General features: G+C 39.0%; 1 pseudogene; it reads left to right on the top strand.

Annotated features, from left to right (window-relative positions):
• The first annotated feature begins 6,312 nt into the window (after window positions 1–6,312).
• LOC116912046 lies at window positions 6,313–7,075 on the top strand (annotated as a pseudogene).
• The last annotated feature ends 9,843 nt before the right edge of the window (window positions 7,076–16,918 follow it).

Genomic DNA, 16,918 nt, shown 5'->3' on the forward strand with positions numbered 1-16,918 from the left:
ACCAGTGCTGATAAGAAAACTCATACCTCTGAGTGCCGCCAAAAAGAAATTGGAGACAGCATGCACTAACAGCTTGACAGCATACCTGAAAGCTCTAGAACAAAAAGAAGCAAATTCACCCAAAAGGGGTAGATGTCAGGAAATAATCAAACTCAGGGCTGAAATCAACCAAGTAGAAACAAAAAGAACTATACAAAGAATCAACAAAACCAGAAACTGGTTCTCTGAGAAAATCATCAAGATAGATAAACCCTTAGACAGACTAATCAGAGGGCAGAGAGACAGTATCCAAAATATAAAAATTAGAAATGAAAAGGGAAATATAACAACAGAAACTGAGGAAATTAAAAAATTATCAGATTCTACTACAAAAGCCTATTATCAACAAAACTGGAAAATCTGGATGTAATGGACAATTTTCTAGACAGGTACCTGGTACCAAAGTTAAATCAAGACCAGATAAGCCATCTAAACAATCCCATAACCCCTAAAGAAATAGAAGCAGTCATTAAAAGTCCAACAACAATAACAACAATAGCAACAAATAATCCAGGACCAGATGGGTTTTGGGCAGAATTCTATCAGACCTTCAAAGAAGATGCAATGCCAATACTCTTCAAACTATTCCACAAAATAGAAACAGAAGGAAGACTACCCAATTCGTTCTTGAAGCCACAATTTCTCTTATACATAAAACACAAAGACTCTACTAAAAATGAGAACTTCAGACTAATTTCCCTCATGAATATCGAGGCAAAAATATTCAATAAAATTCTCACAAACCAAATCCAAGAACACGTCAAAATGATCATTCTCTACGATCGAGTCCAATTCCTCCCAGGGATGAAAGGATGGGTCGATATATGGAAATCCATCCACTTAATTTATTATACAAACAAACTCAAGTGAAAAACACAGGATCATTTCATTAGATGCTGAGAAAGCATTTGAAAAAATTCATCACCCCTTCATGTTGAAAGTGTTGGAAAGATCAGGAATTCAAGACCCATACCTAAACATAATAAAAGCAATATGCAGCTAACCAGTAACCAACATCACACTAAATGGAAAGAAACTTGAAGCAATCCCACTAAAATCAGGGACTAGACAAGGCTGCCCACTCTCACTACCTATTCAAAATAGTACTTAAAGTCCTAGCCAGATCAATTAGTCAACAAACAGATGTCAAATGGACACAAATTGGAAAGGAAAAAGTCAAAGTATCACTTTGCAGATAATATGATACTATACTTAAGTGACCTCAAAAATTCCACCAGGGAATTCCTAAGCCTAATAAACAACTTCAGCATAGTGGCTGTATATAAAGTTAACTCAAACAAGTCAGTAGCCTTCCTTTACTCAAAAGATAAACAGGGTGAGACAGAAATTAGGAAAACAATACCATTCACAAAAGCTATAAATAATATAAAATACCTTAGTGTGATTCTAACCAAGCAAGTGAAAGATCTGTATGACAAGAACTTCAAGTCTCTGAAGAAAGAAAGCGAAGAAGATTTCAGAAGATAGAATGACCCATGGTCATGGACTGGCAGGATTAATATAGTAAAAATGGCTCTCTTGCTGAAAGCAATCTACAGACTCGATGGAATCCCCATCAAAACTTCATCTCAATTCTTCATAGTGTTAAAAAAACCAATTTGCAAATTTATTTGAAAAAGCAAAGAACCCAGGATATCGAAAACTATTGTCAACAATAGAAGAACTTTTGGGGGAAACACCATCCCTGACCCCAGGCTGTATTATAGAGCAATACTGATAAAAACTGCATGGTATTTGTACAGAGATGGGCAGGTAGATCAGTGGAATAGAATTGAAGTCCCAGAAATGAACCCACACACCTATGGTCACTTGATTTTTGACAAAGGAGCTAAAATTACACAGTGGGAAAAAGACAGCATTTTCAACAAATGGTGCTGGCTCAACTGGAGGTCGACATGTAGAATATTGCAAATTAACCCTTATCTTATCTCCTTGTACAAAGTTCAAGTCCAAGTGGATCAAAGACCTCCACATAAAGTCAGATACACTGAAACTAATAGAAGAGAATATAGGGAAGGACCTCGAACAAACAGGTTGAAGGGAAAATTTCCTGAACATCAATGGTTTATGCTCTAAGATCAAGAATCGACAAATAGGACCTCATAAAATTGTACAGCTTCGGTAAGGCAAAGGACAATGTCAATAGGACAAAACAGCAACCAACAGATTGGGAAAAGATCTTTACCCATCCTACATCTGATACAGGGCTAATACCCATTTATACAAAGTTAGACTCCAGAGAACCAAATGATCCTATTAAAACTGGGGTACAGAGCTAAACAAAGAATTCTCAACTGAGGAATACTGAATGGCTCAGAGGCATCTAAACAAATGTTCAACATCTTTAGTCATCAGGGAAATGCAAATCAAAACAACCCTGAGATTCTACCTCATACCAGTTAGAATGGCTAAGATCAAAATCTCAGGTGACTGTAGATGTTGGCAAGGATGTGGAGAAAAAGGAACAATCTTCCATTGTTGGTGGGATTGCAAGCTGGTACAATCACTCTGGAAATCAATCCAGAGGTTCCTCAGAAAATTGGACATAGTACTACCTGAGGACCCAGCTATACCCCTCCTAGGTATATACCCAAAAGATGCTCTAACATACAATAAAGACACATGCTCCACTATGTTCCCTGCAGCCTTATTTATAATAGCCAGAAGCTGGAAAGAACCCAGATGCCCTTCAACAGAGGAATGGATACAGAAAATGTGGTTCATCTACACAATGGAGTACTACTCAGCTATTAAGTACAATGACTTCATGAAATTCATAAGCAAATGGATGGAACTAGAAAATATCATCCTGAGTAGGTAATCCAGCCACAAAAGAACACACATGATATGCACTCACTGATAAGTGGATATTAGACCAGAATCTTGGAATAACTAAGAAAAAGTTTACAGATCATATGAAGCTCAAAAAGAAGGAAGACCAATATGTGGATGCTTCATTCCTTCTTAGAAGGGAGAACAAAATACTCATGGGAAGAAATACATGGACAAAGAATGGAGCAGGGACTGAAGAAAAGGTCATCCAGAGACTGCCCCACCTTGGGATCCATCCCATGTGCAGTCTCCAAACCTATTGTTGATAGAAGAAATGCTTGCTGACAGGAACCAGATATGGGTGTCTCCTGAGAGGCTCTACCAGAGCCCTACTGGTACAGATGAGGATGCTTGCAGCTAACCATTGGACTAAACATGGGGACCTCAGTGGAGGAGTTAGAGAAATAACAGAAGGAGCCGAAGAGGTTTGCAACCCCAGAGGAAGAACAAAAATATCAACCAAGCAGACTCCACCAGAGCTCCTGGGAACTAAACCGCCAAGCAATGTGTACACATGAAGGACCCATGACTCCAGCCACATATGTGGCAGAGGATGGCATTGTCCAGCATCAGTAGGAGGAAACATAAAAGATCTCAGAAAAAGAGACCCAAAAGATACAGAAAGAAAAATCTGAAAAAATAATGGCCTTAAACTTCTCAAGTGATTTTATAACACATAAATGTTAACATAGAACATGACCTCCGGGTGTTACAGCTAGAATAAATTTGGAGAGATTTGTACACAAGAGTGTTATAAACCAGACATTCAAAAAAAAAAAAAAACAAAAGAAAAACTTTAAAACAGTTAAAAAGTAAATGTATTTCTAATAAGTTCACAGTCGTTATTATGGGCTTTGAGGACTGGAGAGATAGTTCTGTGTATAAAAATTTTGCCAGGCAAGCTTAAGGAACTAAATTCGGATCTTCAGAGTCCACATAAAATCAGTTGATGAAGTTCAAGTGTTCCTGTAATGTTTGTGCTCCTGTGGGAGCTGGAGGAGGAAAAGAACAATAACAGAAGCTTGTGGGCCAGCTGGCCCAGCCTAAGTGGCATAAAACATCAAGAGGTTCAATCTCAAACAAGATGGAAGAATCAGGTCTATATCTGTGACATGTGTGTGCCTATATTACCATCACACATGCACACACACCATGTACATACAGACACTCAAATTAAAGTAATATAAGTCATATCAATAGTGCACACTGCAAGAAAAACTTTCAACCTTACATGCCTAATTTTAAAAGAAGGAACGATGTTAAGCAAGAAAATGTCCCTAGCGGATGTTCCCACAAGCTAATCTGGTGGAGTCAATTTCCCAGTTGAGATTCCTTACTGCCAAAAATCTCTAGACTTGTGTCACATTGACAAAAACTAACCAGCACACCAAGGAAACATAATGAAAATCCAAATCAGACAAAGATCTAGTGTCCAGAGCACAGAATGCTTACCATCTTACTAACCAAAAGATAAATGACCCAACCAAAACTGAGCAAATTTGAACTAATATTCCTTTAAAAAACATATACAGTCACCCAGAAATCACACGAAGAGAGAACTAACACAGCTATACAAAGGAAAGGAAAGGAGAAAAGGAAAGGGAAGAGGAAAAGAAAGGAAGCTAAACCTAGACACTCCTTCCTGCTCACTGACATCCCTAGGGATGGAAAATGCAATGCAGGAGAATTTGGGAGAAAACTCTTCACTACTCTTACCAAGCTGTGGATCCTGCACATCACCTCCCTCACCTTCCAGACAAAGTATGTTCACAGGTGAAATAATGGCACAGTTGTTCTAGGTGTAATGAGCTGCTTTCTCACTGCCACTGAGGCCTGCTTATGGTAGGAATGTATTTCTGTCACTGAAAACCTGATCAAAAGCAGTAAGACACACCCCCATAGGGTCATTTACTATGCTCTGTTAAATTAACATACATTTAAACTGCCTTCTACATGCTTATAATTCCTATGATTGGTGCAGCTCTCAGTTTTAGTCACAGAAGCCGTTCTTACTTCCTGCCCCGGTCAACTACTGGTCTTTTCTACAAATCCATCTCTGATATCTTTTTGTTTATTTATTTTTTTTGACGGAGTCTTAACAGGACTGTCTGGGTTACAAAGTTGAAACTATCTACTGAAGTTGGCTGGGTGACCCAACCAATTGAAGACAGTGATTGTACTCTCCTCAGAAGAGCAGACAAATGATTGCCTGTACATAGGTCCAGTTTTACATAGGCTCAGTAGAGGCAACAAGTACTATGAATTGCAATGACCACATCGAGATCAGAAGACAGCGTTTCGTAGCCCCTCTCTGTATTCTCTAGGACTTAACATTCATTGTTGCCCCTCTTTCAAGATGTTTCCTGAGCCTTGGAGAGGGTGGTTTAAGTGTCCTGCTTAGGGTTGGTCATTCGAATGTCACATATCTTCAGTATTTCCAACATCGAAGAGTCTCAACATTCACCAGTGCGGAGTGCAAGGAGGAGCTTCCCCGAATAAATCCGAGAGCAACATCTGTCTGTGTTTATAAACACAAGGCAGTTTGGATCCATGTCAGTTTAACTAAACATCAGCGCTAAGTTCCCTCCTGGGGCCTTGGACTTTCCCAACCATGATTTTTTTTTTAAACCAGGATTAGAGTACCAGGCATAAATTCCTTCCTGTTGAAGGGACCTTACATCACATTGGTTAGTTACACCGTAACAGGAGTGCCGCTGTTGAACAAATGGTCACATCGTGGCTGGCAGGCTGGTATTGTAGCTTTGGGGTTGGTTCACAACTTTGTAAGACTAATGAGTCTTTTTCTCCCCCAGAAACCTACCTACCATCTCCTATCAATGAAGCCGCATCAATAACTGTATCCACTCAGTAACTGTGGTGGTTTGAATAAGAATGGTCCTCACGGGTTCACATATTTGCATGCTTAGTCACCAGAGCGTTCACTGCTTGGAAGGGATTGGGAGGTGGTGCCTTGCTGGAGTGTATCACTAGTGCTGATCTTTGACATTGCAAAGGCTTAAGCCCAGTTTCTCTCTCTTTTTACTGCCTGTGGATCCTAAGGCAGAGGAGCTCTTGACTTCTCCAGCACCATGTCCGTCTGCATGGTGCCATGCTCCCCACCATAATGACAATGGACTAAACTTCTGAAATCATAAGCAAGCCCCAATTTAATATTTTTTATATGAGTTTCATGGTCATGGCATCTTGTCACAGCCATAAAACATTAAAACCATCCCCTATATTTATACTTCCTATATGTCTATTCTTGGTCTGTTAGTTCTAATTCATTAACATTTTCCTCGGAAAAGAGCATCTAGCTTGCTTCCATGTTTTAGCAATAATGAATAAGGTTTCAGTTAAAACCTGCTCTGTAGCTCCCTGAAGAGAGTGAGGGCGGTTGGGCGCTGGCAGTCACTCGTGCGTTCGCTGGGAGATGCCCTTTGCTCCTCAGATGTAATGCACCTTGTGTTTATTATTCAACAGTGAAAATGAGTCACACAGAGGTTAAATTAAAAATACCTTTTGGAAATAAATTACTGGATGCCGTTTGTTTGGTACCTAACAAGAACATAGCATATGGAATAATTCTTACACATGGAGCATCAGGAGATATGAATCTTCCTCATTTGATGTCACTGGCATCCCATCTTGCATCTCACAGGTTTTTTTTTTTGCCTGAGATTTACTTGCAAAGGCCTTAATATTGTACATAGAATTAAGGCATATAAAGCAGTTTTGAATTACCTGAAGACCTCAGGAGACTACAAACTTGCAGGTGTTTTTCTTGGAGGTCGTTCGATGGGCTCAAGAGCAGCTGCTTCTGTAATGGGTCTTACTGAGCTAGACGATGCCGATGATTTTGTTCAAGGTCTCATTTGTATTTCTTACCCACTGCACCATCCAAAGCAGCAGCATAAACTCAGATGAAGATCTCTTTCGCATAAAGGATCCTGTACTGTTTGTGTCAGGCTCAGCAGATAAAATGTGTGAAAAGAACTTGTTGGAGAAAGTAGCACAGAAAATGCAAGCCTCCAGTAAAATTCATTGGATTGAGAAGGCAAATCATTCTATGGCAGTGAAAGGACGGTCAACAAATGATGTATTCAAAGAAATAAACACTCAAATCTTGTTTTGGATCCAAGAAATCACTGAAATGGACAAGAAATGTCATTGTTTTGAATAAAAGTACGGTTGGTTAATTTGATAAAGCACAGCTCAGCATTGTGAGATGTATTTCAGACTAATGTTCTTAATGTTGCCCTATTTTTGAAACATTGTATCCAAGATGTCTTTTGAAAAGCACTGTTACAGTTATAAAGATAATGTAAAATATTGAAGGTTGTCTATAATTTATTTTCATTAGTATAGTTAAGTTTTGAAAAATTTAACATTTGCATTTTGTTACAAAAAAAAAAAAACCTGCTCTGTAGTCTTATTGTGCGTGGGATTGGTCAAATGTTTTAAAGTCATACCGAGGTTTCTGAGTTGTGTAGTAAAAGCTATCTTGGAATTCACTATGTAGACAAGGAAAGTCTTGAACTTGCAGAGATCCACCTTCATCTATCTCCTGAGTGCTATAATTAAAGGTAAATATGTGACCATGCATTTTTTTAATAGACACCAAACTGTCTCCCAAACGATACCATTTCTCATTCCATAAGAAATGGTTAATAGTTGGTGTTGAATTATATCCTCCCAGATTTGATTATGTCAGTGCTCTGGACTTTGGATACTATCTGAGGTATGAGTTGATATTTCATTCTTTCAATCCACATGTCCTTGATAACGTGTGGTGGGCCAAACCCTTTCATATGTTTGTTATCTAATTTTGTTAATGATTTTTTACGTGGTAAGTTCAAATTTTAAAAACTGATTTTGGGCATGGGAGATCAATGGTGCTTTATTTTATCTTTTGCAAATATTTTCACGAAGTCTGGAATATTCTGTGTATCTGTCGTGGGTTATATTTCTTTTAAAAGGGTAGCTGAGCAAACCAGAGGGAGTAAGTCAGGAAGCAGTGTTCTTTGACAGGCTCTGCCTCTGTGTCTGTCTCTAAATCCTGCTGGAGTTCCTGCCTTGGTCTTCCTCAGTAATGATCCACGATGTGGGCATGTAAACTAGAAAAATGAACTCTTTCCTTCCCAAGTTGCTTTTGATCAGTGGTGGGTTTTTTGTTTGGTTGGAGGTTTTTGTTTGCTTGTTTTTGTTTGTTTGCTTGTTTGTTTTATTTTTTAATCACAGCAACGGAAAATTTACTAGAACAGGGCTTAATTTGTATTCTATTTTTTCATGTTGGTGTTCTGCAATATTTCTTGAAAGACTGTCTTTGGAACATAGTACTCGTTTTAGAGATCAGTTGACTAGATCTGTGAGTCTTTGTTTGAGTGTGTCCTGGTCTGCTCTTGTTTTTGTTTGTCAACTTGACTTAAGTTAGATTAATCTGGGGGAAAAAACACTTCAATTGGGAAGATTCCTCCATCAGATTAGGTAAGTTTAAGGGACTTTTTTTTTTCATTAGTGATTTATGTGGGAGGGCTCAGCCAACTTGGGGATGTGCCAGCTCTGTGCAAGTGGTCTCAGGGTGTGTGAGGAACTAGGCTAAACCAGCCAGAGAGCGAGCCAGGTAACAGCTTTCCTCCACAGTTTCTGCTTTACTACCTGACTGGAGTTTTTGCCCAATTTCCTTCTGGGATAGAAGCATAGATAAGGATAAGGACCTGGCGTTTAATCAAAGGAAACAACAAACAAACCCAAGACTAGAGTTACCCACAGTCTACCCCGCTGATGTATTTATTTGTCTGCTATTTCACCAATATCCTTGGCTCTCTGTACTCTGGTAAGAAACCCTGGGGCATTTCAAGCCTGTGTCTCCGTTCTTACTCAGTGCGGTTTTGGTGGCTATGGATCTTTTACTCTCGGAAGTACCTGTTTTGTTGTCCCCACAACAGTTTCCTCTGACTTCATTGATCTTTCATTGAATCCATAGATAAAGTTTAGGACAACCTGACAGGCAGACAACACTGAGTGTTCCTCCCTGTCAACTTGGAATAGTCTCTATTCGCTAATTTAGTTTATTTTTTTTTATTTATCAGAATATTATGGGATTCTTTTCAACAGATCTTATATCATTTTTGATATATTTGCACCTAAAACTTTTATGTGGCAAGTGCTACGTAAATATTTCTTATTTAGGTTTTGCTTTTTTACTTAGATATTCATACAATAAAATCTGATCATGTTATGTTCCCTTCCGGAACTCCTCCTAGATATGCCCCACCTTCTTACCCAGCTGACTGTGTGTTCTTTCTAATTTTTTACTTTAAATTCCACATGTTCATTGATGTTCATGAAAACAGCTGTTTTGTTTTTGTGTGTTTACTCTACTGTATGCACCCTTTCTATAAATGCTGATTTCTCCAATTTCTAAAACCATTTCGTGTTGAAATAATCTGTGCAAAAAAGAAAAAAAAAACGAAAATTAAATGAATAGGCAGATTTCCTTTGATTCTTTATCAGCTTGTATTCTTGTATTGCAAAGCCATTGAGAAGTTAAGAGGGCTATAACATTATAATACAACAAACCAAGGGTTGCAAATGTATGATCACCCTGTTTCTATAAAAAACTCTCAGGATTATTACTTTTGCAAAATCAACTTTTCTTCCAAAAATCCATTTCAAACTCCATTTTACTTTTGAAATAATTGTTTCTGTCTTTACTAAAAAAGGAAAATTTTCTAAATTAATTAAAAGGATGAGCATCTTATACTGGACTTTTTTTTTTTTTTTTTATTCTATATTCAGCATTTCCTATTTCTTGTATTCCATAGCCTCCCACCCTCCCCCATTATTGATCTAGTTCACTGGGGGTTCAGTTTAAAGGGCTATACTGGTGCTCTGCTATTTCATTGCTACCTACAACAAACCAAGCTCTGGTTGCTTGGCATTGTTGTACATATGGGGTCTCAGCTTCAAGCTCTTCCAGTTCATTCTCTGAATCTCAGTTCAGTGGTTTGCTGCTGGCACTCAGAGTTTACTAGATCTGCCCTCATTTTCTTCTTCATCCATCTTGTTCATCAAATCCACTCAGGGTTGAATTGTTCTTTTCTGTTTTAATCAACTCTCTCTTCCACATGCCAGGATTCTTGTTCCCCCTTTAAAGAAGGAGTCCATTTTGATCATCCAGGATTTCATTTGTTCATCCACAGGTCACCAGGATCAGCACCCACATCAAGCTCCATTTTACTTTCCTCTCCACCTTATAATTGTTTCTTGCGTACTTGCTACTTTATGAAAGTTGATCACAACCCCACTTTTCTATTATTAGCTATTAAAAGGTCGTAGAGCATCTTATACTCGGGACTCTTATTAAACAATACATGCTTTTTTATTTATTTCTACATAAAAGATAGTAAAACTGAATAGATCATACTTCCTTTCCATGATTTTTTCCAGACTACATCTTAAATTTATTAAGTTAATATTTTAATTATAAAAGTTGGTTATTTTATGTTTATTTTAGTATTTCTCTTTCAACTCAGTATATTTTTATCCACCTAAAGGCTCCACTGAAAACCCTGTTGTCTTATTTTTCTAGGATGCTTGTTTTCCACCTCACCTCATCTTTTCATTCCCTTTATACTCCAGAATTCAGCACTACCAATGTTCACAACTTCCACAGACCTCTGAGTATTTCTTTCCTCTCTTATTCCTCCATATTTCCACTGCTATTCCCGGAACTTCCTTTCTGCTCAAGTTTTTTCTTGCCTTTTTACAATTCAACCTCTCGTTCACCACTGACCATGGTTCTATTCCTAGACATCAGTTCAAACTTCTTAGACTTTCACATACATGAACTATTTTTCTTTAGATAGAAAGATCCCTGCATTGGTCAACAAATCTCTACGCCTTGCATCTTCGATGAGTCAAAATAAAGACCCAAGCAAAAGAAATAAGCCCGAGAGATCTATTTAAAAAGTATAACGTGAAAATGACTCAAAACTCATTCATAGGCACCAGAATTGGTTAGCTGTGCTTTGAAATTGAGGTTTGCCTGTACCAAAATCACCTTCCTCAAGATTAAATTACTCTTAATATAAACTAATGAAATAACCAAGTACTTTACCACATTCTAAACCACCAAGTCTTATTGAATCGATTGAGTCAGATTATTTTTTCCACAAATGACTTCTTGTTCACCACATTAGCTTTATATTCGTTTTGCTAAACTAAATCCACTGAAAATAGCATTAAAATCTGTGTCAAAGTAAGAGAGCTTGTGTGTTCAATCTTATGTCACAAACATAAATTTAGGAAGTGATTGCATAGCTGCTATTTTGATTGTGGTATGGTTGTATGTGACAGTTGTATGCACAGGGCATGTTTTCCTCTTCTGTGCGCTCATGTCAGTGGCTATTCTATGACTAGTGTTCATGTGCTGTGCTGATGTACTTGGTGTGTGGAGGAAGAAATATTTGTTGCCTAAAGTGTGGAAGGAGAGATACCACCCAGTAAGAACTAACTCTAGGATAAACATAAAGTCAGTTAACAGAAAGATTGAAGGAGGACGGATTTGCTATAGAGCTGAGGAACAAGCAACTGCACACAAGGAAACCACAGAGCACGCCAATTGTGAGTTCTGCTATTCTAAGATGCAGGGGAAAAAACCCTGAAAGGCCAGTCCTGGCCCCTGGGATTTCCTTTTCTCTCAGTCCAACTCTTTGGACTCCAGTCAACCCCAGCAGCTGGTATCCCAGACAAGCCTTAGTAGGTCAGGTTAAAATCCTGCCATTCCCACTCAGCCCTTCATCTGTACTCCCCACACACAGGGTCATTTCTATGAGACTTTAAGAATCAGAGCTCTGCCTCTATTCTCCAGTTTGGGCAAGATTCATCTTTGTTTCTCAGAAGACAATGGCCGTGCTCCTTTTCCTCTTGGTTGAACTCTTGGCAACCTACAAAAGGCAGAGCATCTGCTGTGGTCCCAATTTCCTGCTGAACTCGATTTGTTCTTATTGTATACATCGACTCTCCAAATGTGTCTAACTATACTTACAGCTTGTGAGTGAGGGCCATGAGCTTCATGGCTTGAATGTGTGTCCCTCATAGGCTAAGTGAGTTTAGCAACTGGAAGTATGGCTTACAGACACGAAGAAAGAGGCTGGTCAGGATCAGAAACAGTGACTCAAAGCAGCTGGCAGCCACTGCTCCCAGTTTCTCTTAAAGCAATTCTCTTCTTCCTTTTGGGCTAACATGAGCATTCAGTTATGGAAAAAGTATTTGATGGTTCCTTAATGTATATGAAGACTGTATATGGTTATAGTCATAAAATACATGACCCCAGACCACAACATATTTCAATTTAGTGAAGAATATATCAGAGCATAATATTCTTGCTCCAGTGAATCTGTATCAGCCCTTTGCTGTGTGCCAGCCTGCTGACAGATCTTCTTGTCTTTCCCTGTTTTTCTCCCACATCTTCATTAGCCTCTTATAACTTCTTTGGCTTTGGTGTAGTTTAGAATCCAGCCACTTCCTATCATGGCTGCCATAGCCTGGCCCTATGTGACATCTCCACTGTGAACTATTAGCAGACTCCCCAGACTGACTGCATGACTTCTGGCTTCTTCCTCTATTGTCTGATCCCTACATAGCATCTCAGAGCAAATCTGTTAAGGTTCAAGGCACCAACGAGATGCCCTTGTTCAATTTACCTCGGTGACTTCCAAACAGATTAAAAACAGAACCAAAATTTCTTTCCTCTGTGGCCCATGCGATCTTGCCAGGACTAAGTCACTGTTTTATTTCCAATTATCTCTGGGTTTGTTTCCAATTGCCCTCATCTTTCTCTCTCCTTTCCAGCCATTCTAACTTCTTTGCTAGTCTTCAAAGGTCTTCCCTAAGTATGCTCACGAGTTTATTCTCTGTCAGCAGTAGGAACCTCCCCACCAGGAGTTTTCTTCCTTCCCATTGGCTCATGGATCATCGCATCAACTTACTCATGCCTCATGATGGGGCTTTATTGACAACATAACAATCCTAATCCCTGCATCAATTTCCTTTCCTTGCTTTATTCTTCCCTCAAATACTTTGATGTTTTAGAACGTTCCCATGTACTTAGATACAGGTTCAACTTTTGCCTCCAGGAGTTAAAATGTAAACCTCCCTTCACGGATAGAATGCCTGAGATCATGCACTTATATGGAGGGAAGGTTCACTGTATCTCACTTTCAATGTTTTGCTCTGGGATCTGGGATGGCAGCACTATGCATCAATGGTAAGGGGAAAGGCAGAGTTAGCTGCTTGTCTCTTGTAAGAAAGATGGGCATGAGGAACAAGGGTTCCAATGTCCTCAGCACAAATATGCCCCTTAGGCCCGACATTCTTCCCATTAGGTGTTACCTCTTAAGGGTTCTACCCCCCCCCCATTTGTACTACGAACTAATCGGCAACCAAGCATTCAAACCTTTGGAAGACACTTCTATAAAACTACATATGTAACTTCTTATAGAGCTGTCTTAGTGACCATTCTACCTCCAGTTTCTAATACAGCACTGGATCATAGGAACTATTTAGTAAGGATTGTAAATAGACTCGAAAAATAAACAAATGATTGAGTTCTAGAACATAAATAACTTCATAGACAGACCACCTTTTCTGCAGGTGTTCTCTGGCATGGAGAATTGGGTTTGTAAACTAACTGCCAAAGAAATATTGCACGTCTAAACCAAAATACGGGTATCAGCACAACGTGCTTGAAGAACACGCACAATCACCTGACCTGAAGGAGAGAATCCAAGGCAGAGAGATTACTGTTGTCCCTTCCTCACACCTCTTATCTTCTTGCATGTTAGGAACGAGAAGAGGCAAGTCTGGTAATCCAGGAAGTAAAATACACATGTTAGGATCCCATACATCCAATATACAGAGAAAACCGCACTGAATGCAGAGACTCCCTAAAGGGCAGAAAACCCAAAATACAATTCACAGACCATATGAAGCTTAAGAAGAAGGACAACCAAAATGTGGATGCTTCATTCCTTCTTAGAAGAGGGAACAAAATACTCCCAGGAGGAAATACAGGGACAAGGAGTAGAGCAGAAACTGAAGGAAAGGCCATCCAGAGACTGCCCCAGCTGGGGATCTATCCCATTTGCAGACACCAAACCCAGTCACTATTGCCGATGCCAAGAAGTTCTTGCTGACAGGAGCCTGATATGGATGTCTCCTGAGAGGCTCTGCCAGAGCCTTACTGATACAAATGCAGATACTTGCAGATAACCATCAGACTGAGCAAGGGGACCCCAGTAGAGGAGTTAGAGAAAGGACTGAAGGATCTGAAGGGGTTTACAACCCCATAAAAAGAACAACATCAATCAAACAGCCCCCCCCAGAGCTCCCAGGGACTGAACCACCAACCAAAGAGTATACATGGGGGGGGTGGTGGACCCATGGTTCCAGCTGCATATGCGGCAGAGGATGGCATTGTCTGGCATTAATAGGAGAAGACGCCCTTGGTCCTGTGGAGGCTTATTTCCCCAGTGTGGGGGAATGACAGGGTGCTGAGATGGGAGTGGGTAGGCAGGAGGGGGAGCATCTTCATAGAAGCAGCAGGAGGAGGATGGGAGGGGGGAAACCAGGAAAGGGGATACCATTTGAAATGTAAATACATAAAATGGCCAACAAGAAAAAGATGAGTGAATGAAGACAAGGAGCAGAAATGTTCTGATGATTCTGTAGGGGCATGGCTGATAATCAGTTGCTAAATGGCCACAATGACAAGAGTGATTAAAAAAAAAAAGAGCCAATTGACCAGAGAGATGATGGGAGGAGTCAAGATGTATAGTTATTTTGTGATGGAGGAGAGTTCAGTTCCAATACCCTCATTGTGACTCATAACTTTCTGTAACTCCAGTTCCAGGAGACAAATACTCTCCTTTCCTGGGCACCAAATATGCATGCAGTGCACATATACATGCAGGCCATGACATATATATATACATATATATATACACACACATATATATATATATATACATATGTATATGATTAAAACAAATACTTAAAAGTATAAGGCTTATATACATAAGATAAAAATAAATACCTAAAATCATAAGCATGCTCTCACTGTCATTTTCACACCAATAATAATACAATAATGAAACATTTTAGCAAATATCCTATTATGTAAAATTTCCCACCATTGACTTATGCATAGTTTTTTAATTGAAACAGAATTTGAAACATCCAGAATGCCTGCTAAGGTTTATTTGAAACCTGATTTTGTATTTTCATGTGTGTATTTTCTTCCTTCTCCTTCTTACATCTTTTATTTTCTCCCTGTTTTCCTTCTGCAATTTAGAGTTCATGTTTTGCCCAAGTTGTATATCTTCTCTGTGCTCACTGTGCCCAAATGATACCCTGCCTCTGTAGTTCCTATGAACCGGGCACTATAACCATATATTTCATAAACTTCAAGGTTATGCTTTCAACAAGAAAGTTCATGGACAGTCCTGACAGTTTTCTCTAACCAGCACAGGATGTCTACTTACAGCCCATTTCTTGATATTAGCATCTGTTTATAATCAGTATCTGGGTCTGTTATCTTATTAAGTTAAAAGATGATGACATTCAATCTTATCAATGCGTTCTTACTTTTTGTTCCCTTGAAGAAAAAATTAAAAATAAAATTAAAAATAGCCATGTTAGGTTTCAATGAAAATATCCAGTTAGAATGTAGAGAGTAAGCCCTGGAAAACTTCACCAGCACAGGAGGAAGGGGAACTTGAGAATGCAAATCCTTCAAGGGAGGAGGACATCATCAAAGAAACCGACAGAAAATCTTCTAGAAACTCTAGAAAACCCATAGTATCAGATATTACAAAAATATCCGGAAGACAAAGGACAAGAACAATTTGTCTGCACAATTCCCAGTATCAAGGCAGAAGGAATGAAAGAAAGTCCCCTTAATTTAGCAAATGTCTAACGCGCAGTCTCTACAGGATGGTTTTTTCCCAGAGGGGTGTCCTTTCCAAGTGTAAATTAGGATTGAAAATGCTTACTAACTCTCCCAAGGAGGAATCCATGAGTGGCAATAAATTTAGCCAGACAAATACTCTCTGTGTCAGTGTGCAATGGAGGAGGAAGGTAACAGGAAAGTAAAAAAACAAACAAACAAACAAACTCTAGGGTTGACAAGATGGCTCAGCCATTAAAGATACTTGTCTCTCAGTGGTGCAAGCCTGACCATCTAAACTGGATTTCCGGAATGCACCTAAGAGTGGAAGGAGAGAACTTACTGCGCAAAGTTATCCTCTGAGCTCTGACATACATGCACTCTGACATACACATTAGCAATAATTAATAATTGAAGATTTTGAAGTCTAACCTTACTATGAGATTATGAAGCAAGCACTGGGAAGAAAGGAGCAGGTAATAGCCAGGTGTAGCTTCTTACCAAAGCTGAACCCACTCATGTTTCACTAAAGCCATTTGGGGATTTTGTTTGATTTTGTTTGCTTTTGGCTTTCTCCTAAGCTCTATGAAGTGGAGGCTGCATTTCTCACATTATAGTTTGTGTTTGGAATAAGTAAGGACATGCTTGGCGCTGTTATCTGCAGGTTCCGCATTCATAAATTCAGCCAACTATTGGGGGTGTAGGAAGGAGACAGGGAATTAATTTCTATAAAATAGCAAGCAGATAATAATTACAATAATAAATCATCTGCAAAAGCATTGAAAAATACCAAGTGCTAGGATTAAACCGAGCACAGTAGAGGGAAAACTATAAAACTTCATTGCTATAAAATAAAGAACATACAAACAGGGACATATTTCATAGTTATTGTCTTAAAGGAACAGTATTGTAAATATGTTGATTTTCCTCCAGAGGGTCTGCAGCTTCAGTGCAATTCCCTTCAATATCCCAGCAGAATTTTTTTTTTGTGATGTTGAAACTGACAAGCTGATTCTTAAAAATTCAAAATGCTAAGGATGAGAGGAGGCAGTCATGAAACATAAAAGCATTGCC

The sequence above is a fragment of the Rattus rattus genome, chromosome 11 (assembly GCF_011064425.1).
Source record: "Rattus rattus isolate New Zealand chromosome 11, Rrattus_CSIRO_v1, whole genome shotgun sequence".
Lineage (NCBI taxonomy): Eukaryota > Metazoa > Chordata > Mammalia > Rodentia > Muridae > Rattus > Rattus rattus.